Genomic DNA, 12,189 nt, shown 5'->3' on the forward strand with positions numbered 1-12,189 from the left:
CATGGAACATACACGCTAGTCGTCCAACATCTAGATGTTTCTAACAAGACCCATGATTAGTGCCCAACAAGGTCGAACTAAAGTCAATCTGTAACACGAATTTTCTCCTGAAACATTATGTTATAAAATAAAGACTGAAACACCAATACGAGCATACACAATATTGAATTGCAACCCAAAAAACTGATACGTTTTCATCTCTTTGCCTGTTTTGCCAGAGGCTTCAGTTCCACAATTCACAATAAAGCGTATGCACACAACTTTGAAGGTTTGGTAGTTTTATTATGATGACCTCCAAGTCCAGTGGTGGTGTGCTGAGTAGGCAGCATTCAGAAAAGAGACGACGTATGGCTTGGAAAGTTGGTGAAGGAAGCTGGATCTGCCGTTGACTTTCTGGTAATGACAGCACACAGATGGACCTCAACTGGTGCTGCCATAAGTCATGAATGCATGCTCCTGCCCCCTAAACATGATCGCAATAAATCAAAAGAGCATGCTCAGCGGCAGGATTTTGGCATAGAGGAGCTCATGAAGATCTTCTGTTTCCTCAGGGGACAAGATTGGACTCCTTCGCTCATTTTGAATTGCAGGAGATAAGGAACTAAAGTTGAGTACCATTACTGATGCTCTGTTGTCCGCTTGTGCTTAATTTAACTGGTTACATTAGCCCTTTAGTGACTTTAGTGTCACTGTAAAATCATTTTGAACTGTGGAATAATTCAATCAATCTGTACGCTGTCTGTACAGACATTGTACCTGATCATTATGCAAGTACTTTTGACAAACTAAGTTTTCACATATGCAACAGGTTATGTTCTGAAAAGTGCAGTAAAAGCGTCCCAACAATTCTTACATCAAACACAGCAACAGTGAGAGAAAGAATCGTTATTGCTTTTCATTCATGACAATTTTAGTAGTTGGGTCAAAAATCTTTGCAAACCTCCAAAGAAAACTAGTTGGTAAAAGTGCAGCTACGAACTACTGAACATTTGCGGTTTGCTCCGTTCGTGCTACGATGGCTCTCTAATTTTAGGGACAAATTGTTATCTAGTGCAAAACTCATCAATGATGACATCAATGATGACATCAATGGCAAAATCAGAGACAATGACAATATTTGGAGGCCAAAAGTGAACACAACAGATTTCCCTCCCTGTGACTGTTTTTTGTTTTTGTTGTATTGCTTGTGTTAGCTATGTTATGCTGAAAAGTAATTTAAGAGAAAGTGAATTGCACAGATACACACACCTACCAGATGTAAAGAAGAATAACGCAATAGGAGAAAAGAAGGAAATAAATAAATGTTTTAAAAAATATAGATTTTTAAGTGATAATATAGAACAACACAACTAACCAACAGCTCAGCTGCAGACAACATGATTACATCTTTGACTACATTGCAGCAGTCTTTATACTGCCTTTAAGTAAGCACCTGCAGCAGTGGATAGGTGCTTTTTGCTCACTGCACATCAATGGTATGGGAGCAAGTTAATGACAGGCGATCTTTTCTATAGTTCCATCTTAATGTCTAATGCCAGGCCACTGATCACCAATTAGTGATGTTTCGGTCGCGAACGAAACAGCTCTTACGAGTGTAGGTAGTTCCACTCTCAGTAGCACAGGAACAGAGCAGGAGGGAGAGACAGAGAGCCAGGGACAACATCACATTAGAAAGGTATAGTAATCATCCACAACTATTTTCAGTTGCAGATGACAAAGGATTCAGAAAGTTTATTCATGCAGGCCCATATGACAGAGAATGTGCATCTTCTTTTTTTTTCCATATTATAATTTATATTTAATTGTGTTGTGGTTTGCAGTGTTTTGTGTTGTTTCACTTTAAATTTGTAAAAGGAAAAAGCTGAAAATTTAAATAGTTAAAAGTTGAACTGTGAATAGTTGGTTTTTGTATTATATTATTTATTTATTACATTTTATGTGGAGTGAATAAATAAAAGTATATTTATGGTGGCTCCTACAGACAAAGCACGTACGAACTCCAAAACACGTACGAACTCCAAAACGTGTACAAACTCCAAAACACGTACAAACCCCGAAGCACATACCAATTCCAAAGCACGTACAAACTCCAAAAAGCACGTACAAACTCTGAAGCACGTACAAACTCCAAAACACGTAAAAAAGACAGCAGAATGCTAGGTGCAGTGTTGAGCTTTTGTTACCTAGTGGCTACACAAGCCAGGAAGTAACAATAACAGGAAGTAACAATTGTGTATAAATACACAGACAATACACATATGCTTTCAATTGTGTTATTTAAGTGATCTAGGTAGCTCTGTTTTGGAAGCTCAGTTAATGCTAGAAATGTGTTTTGGAGTTTGTACGTGCTTTGTCTCTAGGGGCCACCGTATATATTTATATATAAACATATAAATAAAACCATTTTTTTACATTAGTAATTCTTTTGTGCATAATTTTATATTATTGTTAATAATAAATTAATTAAAGCAACAAAACAACCTGAAAGAGCTGGTTGGGAGCCGAAAAAGCTGGATCTTTTTAGTGAGCCGAGCTGAATTTTTCTAGATAATATTCACAAAGGTAGGACGGTTTGCCACTTAATTTCGTGTGCGCAGAAACAGCGGGTAAGATGGTTTGTCAGGTAGGATGGATTCCCAGGACACCGGTTCTCCAAAAAGAGATGGAAATCCCACCACTGTAACCAATACCATCACGTCTGGGAAGAGTCTTAAGAGCGGGATTAACGTGCATCACTAAAAGAGAGAAAACTTTAATACAAGCCAGGTCTGTGGAGTGGAGTGGGGGCTTATCATAAGTTTAGGACAAGTGGTTGTTTTTCTCATGTTGTCAGTATTTGTTGTAAATGCTGCCTTTTATGAATGCATTTAAAATGTGTTGTGGCCACTGAGTTAAATCCGGCAGATTGAGCAAAATCTGTGCAGCAGTGAGATATGAGACGAGACCATAAATCCACCACTAAAGCAACACTCCTCCAGGCCCGTTTACAAACTACCACCACAGGTCGACAAACAGCGGGTACAAGGAAAAGCTGATCGCTTACAGGGTTTTGTTTTTTGTTTGTTTTTTTAAAAACAACAACTCGGTGTACATACCGTGCTTTATATGTATGTAATCCCTTTGTTCTGATGTTCTCAAATATATCCTCTCGAAGAACTTCTTGCAACCTACAGCTTTGCTAAGGGAAAAGAAACGCTAGCCACGTGACCCAGCGCAAAGTGTTCCGTTTCGATGGGCTGCCTTCAAAATAAAAGTACGAACAGAAACGACAACTTTCAAGATACTGTAGTAATTCCACTAACGCATTCCGTGCATATTATTATTATTATTATTATTATTATTATTATTATTATTATTATTATTATTATCAGGGATAAGCACTTTCAATTTTTTATTTACGTTTTAGAAAAATACAACTGCAAGTTTTAAATATGTTATTGAGTGTGTTATTTTTATTGTTACAACCATATTATTAACCATGTATACTTCAGTTTCAGTGAGACAGATTTTGAAAAGTTTCGTTACATCTTTCTCTGTAATGGATTATGGTGACTGCAGGATAAGTGTACTATAGTTAATTTTTCACACGATGGCGCTCTTTCTATAGGAAAACAATTCCTATATTAATGTCCTTGATGATGATCAGTTATATCTTTTTTTTTTTTTACCACTATAACACAGCCTGAATTTTAATACACGTGTTTATGTGAAATGTGTCTTACACCCCATCACCAATTCTGCACAGATTAATTTTACATTATAAAAATAATATTTATGTTGTGACTGTGAGGAAGCATGGGAAAAGGGGGAAATAAGGTATGATTGATGTTTCTCCCTGAAATAAGTATGGAGCCCTGTCACTACCCGATCTGAAGAGGGGGGCCAAAATGGCAGAATAAGCGGTTGTACAATCTGCAGGTCTGATTAGGAAACGTCATTTTGATGTCATGAAAAGTACTTTATCGACAAACAGTTACTCCAAAAGGAAGTAGAAGGCAAGCGAAACCCCCTGGAAGTTACTTTGAAAGACCCTTAGACGGACACAAAGATAAACATAGAGCGATAAAAATGGCTAACCCCAAGCTAGCAGGTAGCCTTTCCGATCACAATTACAACCTTGCTGCTATGAAAGAAGCATGTGAGGAGGAAGATATAGAAGAGATGGAACTTCAACAAGAAATCGCAAGACCCAATGTCAAACGTAAGGCCATGTTTCTATTCTGCAAAGAAATTAAGGAAAACATTCTGTTTTTACAAGAAACACATTCTAGTAAGGAAGAGGAAATGTTTTGGAAACATCAATGTGGAGAAAGTATTCTTTATTCACATGGCACTACTCACTCAGCAGGAGTGATGATTTTATTTAACAAATTTGCAGGGAAGGTTATTGATCATAAAAGCGATGGAATGGGACATTGGCATTCTATCATGGTGTTGGTAGAAGTCTGTGAACAGAAAATTATTCGTATCACCATGTATGGATACAATAACAGGTCTCTAAATAGAAACATGATGTTAAACTTAAGTAAATTAATTGCAAATTGGAGTAATACATATGGTTCTACCCAGGTAATAACTGGAGGCGATTTTAACCTGGAACCTAACTCATGGCTTGACAGGCAACCACAGAGAGGGAAACAACCAGAACATGCTAGCATTATTTGTGACTTTTGTACAGCAACTAATATGATGGATTATTGGAGGATGACAAACCCAAATACGAAGAAATACATGTGACTTGTTGGACTTGTTGGTTTAGTCCAACAAATAAGAACGTATGTTCAAGACTAGATTATTGGCTTGTCTCCCAAACAGTATCATCATATGTTACTAAATGTTAAAGCCAATCAACCCCACTTACTGATTATTGTCTGATAAGTCTCTCATTATATCTACGTAAACAACAAAGATATGAGAACTTATGAAAATTTAACAATAGTTTATTACAAAACGAAGATTTCTGTACACAAGTTTTAAAAAATTCATTTAGAAATTAACAATATGATGATGACTAATGTCAGTAAATGGGAATGGTTTAAATATAGTGTCAAACAACTAGCTATAGAAACGGGAAAGAAAGTGTCTGCCCTACCCATATGTAAACAGAAAAATCTAATCGAACAAATACATTTATTATGTGGTAAGCCTTGTATGACTGCAGAAGAGTCAGAATGCTTACAATCTTTACAAAATCAACTAGATGAGGTGTACATGATAGCCTTAGCATATGCAAATAGGATTAAGAGCGTCTTAACCAAACTAACTGATGAGTGTCAATCAGTGTTTATTAAAGGAAGGCAGATTCATAATAACATAAGATTAATATTAGATATGATTGACTACCGATCCTTTATCAATTCAGAAAGTTTACTATTATTTATTGACTTTTTTAAAGCATTTGATTCAATAGACCATAATTTTCTATTTAGATCTTTAGAACTTTTTGGATTTGGAAACAAATTTTGCAACGTGATCAAACTGTTCTACAAGCAGATTTACAGTTATGTTTCGCTCAATCCAGGCATAACACCTAGGATAGACGTATTCCGTGGAATTCGACAGGGTTGCCCAATTTCTCCAAAATTATTTATTCTTTGGCCTACCTCATTGTGAACCATTCAGGCATCGAAGGAATAAATATTTTTGGTACTGAACTGAAAATAAGTCAGTTTGCAGATGACACAGTAATATTTTTAAAGGATAAATTAATACCCGAGAAAGCGTGGAATGTAATTTAAATTTTTTCTAAAGCTTCAGGCTTGTGTCTGAATCTAAAGAAGTGTGAACTTTTGCCACTTTATGATTGTTTGGAAAATAACACGAGGACAATTCCAGTGAAAAATGAAGTCAAATAACCTAAAAGACAAAATTGATGGTATGTCCAAAACACTAAATCATTGGTTAATGAGAGATATCACAATTTTTGGACGCAATATATTATCCAAATCAGAGGGTGTCTCAAAGATGGTTTATCCACCTTACTCATTATACATTACCTCAAAAAGTATTAAAAAGATTAACTCCATAATCTATCAATTCATTTGGCGCAATAAAACACATTACATTAAAAAAATCACAACTCTTCAAAGATTACACCAAAGGTGATATAAAGACAATTGATTTTCAATCAATGGTTGGAGTATTTAAAATTAACTGGATAAAAGCCTCCCTCTTGAAACCTGACTCCATATGGTTCCATATCCCTAAAAATATTTTCAAAAAGGTGGGAGGGTTGGATTTTCTCCTCAAATGTGATTTTGATATATTGAAGTTGCCTGTGAAACTGTCAGAATATCATAAGCAGGTCTTGTCTTATTGGAAAATGTTTTTTGCCCATAACTTCACGCCACATTGCTCCACCTTGTGGAATAACAGGACCATTACAATTAATAGGAAGTCATTGTTCATTAAAGAGTGGTATGAAAAAAACATAATCTTTATAACAGATTTACTTAATGAAAGGGGGCGGTTTCTCCCAGTGGGTGTTTTCAATGCAAAGTTTAACATTCAGTGTTCCCTTAGAGAATATAACAAGGTCTGTAAGGCGATCCCCTTACCTCTGTTAAGTTTGATACAAGGCTATTTATATTACTCTAAGGGACAAATTAGTTTACCTTCTTTACAGCTAAATCAGATTCCTTTAACTAATAAAAAGTGTAATAATAAAATCATAAACAATATATTTAAAAATGAATTATTTCACGATTTTAACAGTAACACAAAATTAAAAGGGAGTAACGTTAAAATAACATACACACTTTTTAAAATGGCCTATCCCCCCCAAAGTCAAAGAAATGCAATTTAAAATAATTAATGGATATTACCCAGCAGCTGAAATGCTTAAAAAAGGTTTGGGTTTGAGGTGGAGCCATGTGGATTTTGTTTGCAAAATGAAGAAAGTATTGATCATTTGTTTTTTTTCCTGCTCAGTAACGACTGACTTCGGCAGGATTTGGTAGACTGGTTGAGTGTAAGAATAGATGGGATGACCCCACTGACTCTAACACAGGTTTTATACAATAATGGCGAGGAACTTGCCATGCTCCACAATATGGTAATAATTATGGGCAAATACCACATTCATAAGTGTAAATGGCAAAACAAAAGACCTTCCCTAAGTGCATTGAAGATTGAATTAAAGTCTTTTTTGTCATCTTTAGAATTACTGAAGGATTCATGTAAAGATGCTGCTTTGATATGTGAAAATGGGACCCAGTATCTATCCTTTTAATGAATATGTTTCGTTTGGTGTACCAAATAAGCCGCATGTATGTTAAAGTGTGCACGGAAAGGATATTGTTAAATGTCATAAGAATGGCCTTCACGCATATTTATATTGTTTTTTGTTTTTTTCTGTTAGTCTTCTCCTATTTCTTTTGTTTTCTTACTCAACATTTCAAGATGTTGTTGCACCAATGTTGTCTCCCAATGAGAGATTGTAAATGTGTGCAAAATGTAAATGAAAAAAAAAAAGTCACTACCCGATCCGTACCAGAAACCCGATCAGTACCCCGCATGCGCGAAAGATGTCTACTTCCGATCGAAGCGTTTTACGATTTTTACGGGTCAGAGTATCTGTTAAGATGTTAAGAATAACAAATATCTCTTAAAATGTTTCGAGTAATCAAACATTTCAATATAATGTAGACAAAAATGAAAAATAAAAAGATAGTTATGGATCAGGAGTGGAAGCGCATGTGCAAAGTCGGACCATACTGTCACTACCCGATCCGTAACCCGATCGTTACCCCGCATGCGCAAATCTTACGTCACTTCCTCTCTTTGCCAACATTGCGACATTCAATCGCGCATGTGCAGGGGTTTTCTTCTTCTTCTGTTCGTTTAATGGCAGTTTACGAGGATACTGCCACCTGCTGACCAAGCGAATGAACCCTATTGTAAACTGAATTAGCGTCATTACAAACATGTGTTAAATTTGATTTAGTGATAGTCGAGTGTGTTTATGCTTGTCTGCAGTGTTGAGGAGTAACGGAATACATGTACCGCCGTTACGTATTTAAAATACAAAATATGAGTAACTGTATTCCGTTACAGTTACCGTTTAAAAAGGTGGTATTTAGAATACAGTTACTTTGTTGAAATAAATGGATTACACTGCGGTACTTTCCTGTTTCACATTGTCGCGGGTCAGGACTGTTTGGGTTTTGTTTGACAGCTACGTTCTGTTGTTCCAGGTGGCAGCGTTACGGTTGCCATGGTTACAGGGTGACGCTCTCTCTCTGCGTGTTTCCTGGGTGAGAGAGCGCCTTTTTGTTGTTGTTGTTGTGCTAAGCTAATAGGCAGAATGCTACAGGTATAGCTCTAAAGAATGTGGCCTCATGGGCAGTGTAGTCCGTGCTGCTGAGAGAATGGACTGCCATACTCGTTATGTGTCTGTGAACGCGAGGAGGGAGAAAAAGGCGAGTGGAAAAGTACGAGCTGTCACTGAGCAGAAACGGGAGCTGGAAGCATGTAAATATAATAATAACCACTGCAGCCAAGAAGAGTGCCTGACGAGCCCAGCCCGTGTTTTCCTCCGAAACAACAAGTTCCGTTGGCCTTTCAACGCCTCTCTCTGTCTCTCGCAAGCAAAGTTGACCCAGACAACAAAGTAAAGCTATTTTTCCGGCTACGAGCCCGACACGGACCCGACGTATTAGTCAGAGGTCCCTTTACTACGGGTTCGGAGCCGTGGACCTTCAGTAATAGTAATAAATCACAGCAATAGTACATTCATGCAGTTGTAAAAAGCATGATAATATCTTAAGTAATCCAAAGTATTCAGAATACGTTACTCTCATTGAGTAACGTAGTGGAATACGTTACAGAATACATTTTGGGGCATGTATTCTGTATTCTGTAATGGAATACATTTTAAAAGTAACCTTCCCAACACTGCTTGTCTGTGTGGAGAGGATTGATTAGAATAGTGATGATGATGTCCGCTATCACTGTCAATTGTTAGTAAACACTTCATCTGGCTGATGAATCTTCACGTGACATATTACAAAGTCTGTATTATTAACTCTGTAATTAGGCGCCATTCTTCTTATTTTACGGCGCTGTTGTTCAATCGGGGAAAGCTCTCTGCTGAGGAGAAAAGCGTGAATTTGTTTGTATACAGATTATCCATTGTTTTAATGTCCCGGTAGTCGAAAAGGAGGCAGAGCTGTTAAGAAATGCTAGGAGCTAACTGGGCACTAACCGTATCATTCAAATATATTGAATGTCGCAATGTTGGCAAAGAGAGGAAGTGACGTAAGATTTGCGCATGCGGGGTACCAATCAGGTTTCCGGTATGGATCGGGTAGCGACAAGCCCCGCAAGTAGGGATGGGTAGCGGTATCTGGTGCCATAATGGCACATAAACGGCAGTAACCAGACTGAAAAGACCGAAAAGCAGCGCACATTTCGGTGCTTTATTTCGGTGCTTTTTTTTCGGTGCTTTTTTTTCCCTGAGGTGTCACACTTTGAATTCTAGCCAATCATTTTACCTTTCCAAGGATAGTAGGTGGGCCCAGGTACGTACGTTCTGTTAGAGCAGAGCTACAGATTAAAAATGCCCAAGGCGAAGCGGTCAAAAGTCTGGCTGTACTCCACAGCAAAAGATGCAAACTCAGCAGCCTGCAACAAGTGCTTTAAGGTGATACTGTGCAAAGGAGGTAACACCTCGAATCTGATGAAACACATGGCAACGCATAGCGGGGGTTTTTTAAAGCCGAGAAATGCACCGTATTTGATAGCTTGCTGCAAGAGCTAACACCTAGCACATCTACTGCGGGTGGGTTGCCTGTTATTGACCCGGAGTTAGCAACATCCCCCCAAGAACCCGAAGATTAGAGTCCTGGCCCCTAGCCCTGCCAGTGTAGCAGAAATGATGACGGATGATGATGGCAGACACAGCCGTTCTTCTCTGGGTGAGTCGCTTAATGTTGTTCGTGTGTAACTTATGTTGAGTAGGCTAACCGCGTTATTACATTAATGCATGTAAGGTGAACTAGCAAACACCGTCGTAGTTACATGCGGCTGTCTTCTTGTTTTTGGACAAAGTCTGTGTTTTTTCCATTGTTTAAGCACTGCTTCCAGCCAAGAGTGATACCATATATCCCCTATAGCCAGTGTTGGGGAGTAACGGAATACATGTACCGCCGTTACGTATTTAAAATACAAAATATGAGTAACTGTATTTCGTTATGTGGATCAGGGAAATTATTTTACTGCTATTGTTAAATAATCATCATCATTACCATTGCATTAATAATATAATCTGCAGCATTGATATTGCATTCAGAGGTTTAAACAGTGTGTGTGTCTTTCAGAAAGACTAAGTTGCAGGAGTTGACAGGAAGTTGCAGAGAGTTTGCAGAAGTGAAAGCAGAGTCTAAGTTATTCTGAGGAGCAGGTTAGACGAGGCTATTTGAATTACTAGGTTATTCAAATTGTCTGTTATACTTTTATATTCTTTTATTAAGCTTTTAGTAGAAGTTCTTGATTAAAACATTTATTCAACATAGTACATATAGTTTCAGTTAGGTTATTACACATAAGGATGAGCCTCTGGTCTGGTAAAAGGTCAGAAGTGCAACGGGTGAGATGAGAGAGCATGTAAGGTCAACACATACACACACACACATTAGTTAGACTCATTTATAGGTGAGAAGTTGGTCATGTTTGTCTCTGGAAAGAGGAACAGCGTCTGGCAGGATGTGGGGCTCGTGTTCCAGACGAGATAGAAGACAACGTTCTTTTAAACCGTGTTAAAAGTCATTGTGGTTTTGATTTGACGTATGTATATATTCTGTCTGTGACGTATGAAGGGGCGTCATTAATTCAAACCCTGATGCTATAAAAATCTGTGTATGCTTTGATTAAGTCGAAGATTAATTCCTGTCTGCGTACAGAGTGGTCTTCCCACGCGTGTATTCATTAAAATCAATTCTTTGATTCTTTCGTTTAAAAAGGTGGTATTTAGAATACAGTTACTTTGTTGAAATAAATGGATTACACTGCGGTACTTCCCTGTTTCATATTGTGGCGGGTCAGGCCTGTTTGGGTTTTGTTTGACAGCTATGTTCTGTTGTGTCAGGTGGCAGCGTTACGGTTGCCATGGTTACAGGGTGACGCTCTCTCTACGTGTTTCCTGGGTGAGAGAGCGCCTTTTTGTTGTTGTTGTTGTGCTAAGCTAATAGGCAGAATGCTACCGGTATAGCTCTAAAGAATGTAGCATCATAGGCAGTGTGATCCGTGCTGCTGGGAGAATGGACTGCCATATTATGGGTTATGGGTCTGTGAGCGCGAGGAGGGAGAAAAAGGAAAAGTACGAGCTGTCATCGAGCAAAAACGGGAGCTGGAAGCATGTAAATATAATAATAACCACTGCAGCCAAGAAGAGTGCCTGAGGAGCCCAGTTGTAAGTAGGGATGGGTACCGGTATCCGGTGCCGTGATGGCACCGGTTCTGACATATACAGTAGTAACCAGACCAAAAGCAGCGCACATTTCGGTGCTTTATTTCGGTGCTTTTTTTCCTGAGCTGTGATACACTTTAGATTCTAGCCAATCATTTTACGTTTCCGAGGATAGTAGGTGGGCCCAGGTACGTACGTTCTGTTAGAGCAGAGCTACAGATTAAAAATGTCCAAGGCGAAGCGGTCAAAAGTCTGGCTGTACTTCACAGCAAAATATGCAAACTCAGCAGCCTGCAACAAGTGCTTTAAGCTGAAACTGTGATACTGTCAAAGGAGGTAACTCCTCAAATCTGATGAAACACCTGGCGACGCATAGCGTTTTTTTTAAAAGCCGAGAAATGCGCCGTATTTGATAGCTTGCTGTGAGACCTCACACCGAGCACATCTACTGCGGGTGGGTTGCCTGTTATCGGACCCGGAGTTAGCAACATCCCCCAAAAACAGGAAGAGGAGAGTCCTGGCCCCTAGCCCTGCCAGTGTAGCAGAAATGATGACGGATGATGATGCAGCAGCAGCCGTTCTTCTCTGCGTGAGTAGCTTAATGTTGTTCGTGTGTAATTTACGTTGAGCAGGCCACATTATTACATTAATGCATGTAAGGTGAACTAGCAAACATCATCATAGCTACATGCGGCTGTCTTCTTGTTTGATGGCAGATACTCCCTTCACCCTGGCCAAAAAAGCTAAAATGACCAAAGAAAAAGTGGGAAACAGTTAAACAT

The sequence above is a fragment of the Mchenga conophoros genome, linkage group LG3 (assembly GCF_057382185.1).
Source record: "Mchenga conophoros isolate Kocher_MC1m ecotype Shallow Benthic linkage group LG3, M_conophoros_male_GT1.1, whole genome shotgun sequence".
Classification (NCBI taxonomy): domain Eukaryota; kingdom Metazoa; phylum Chordata; class Actinopteri; order Cichliformes; family Cichlidae; genus Mchenga; species Mchenga conophoros.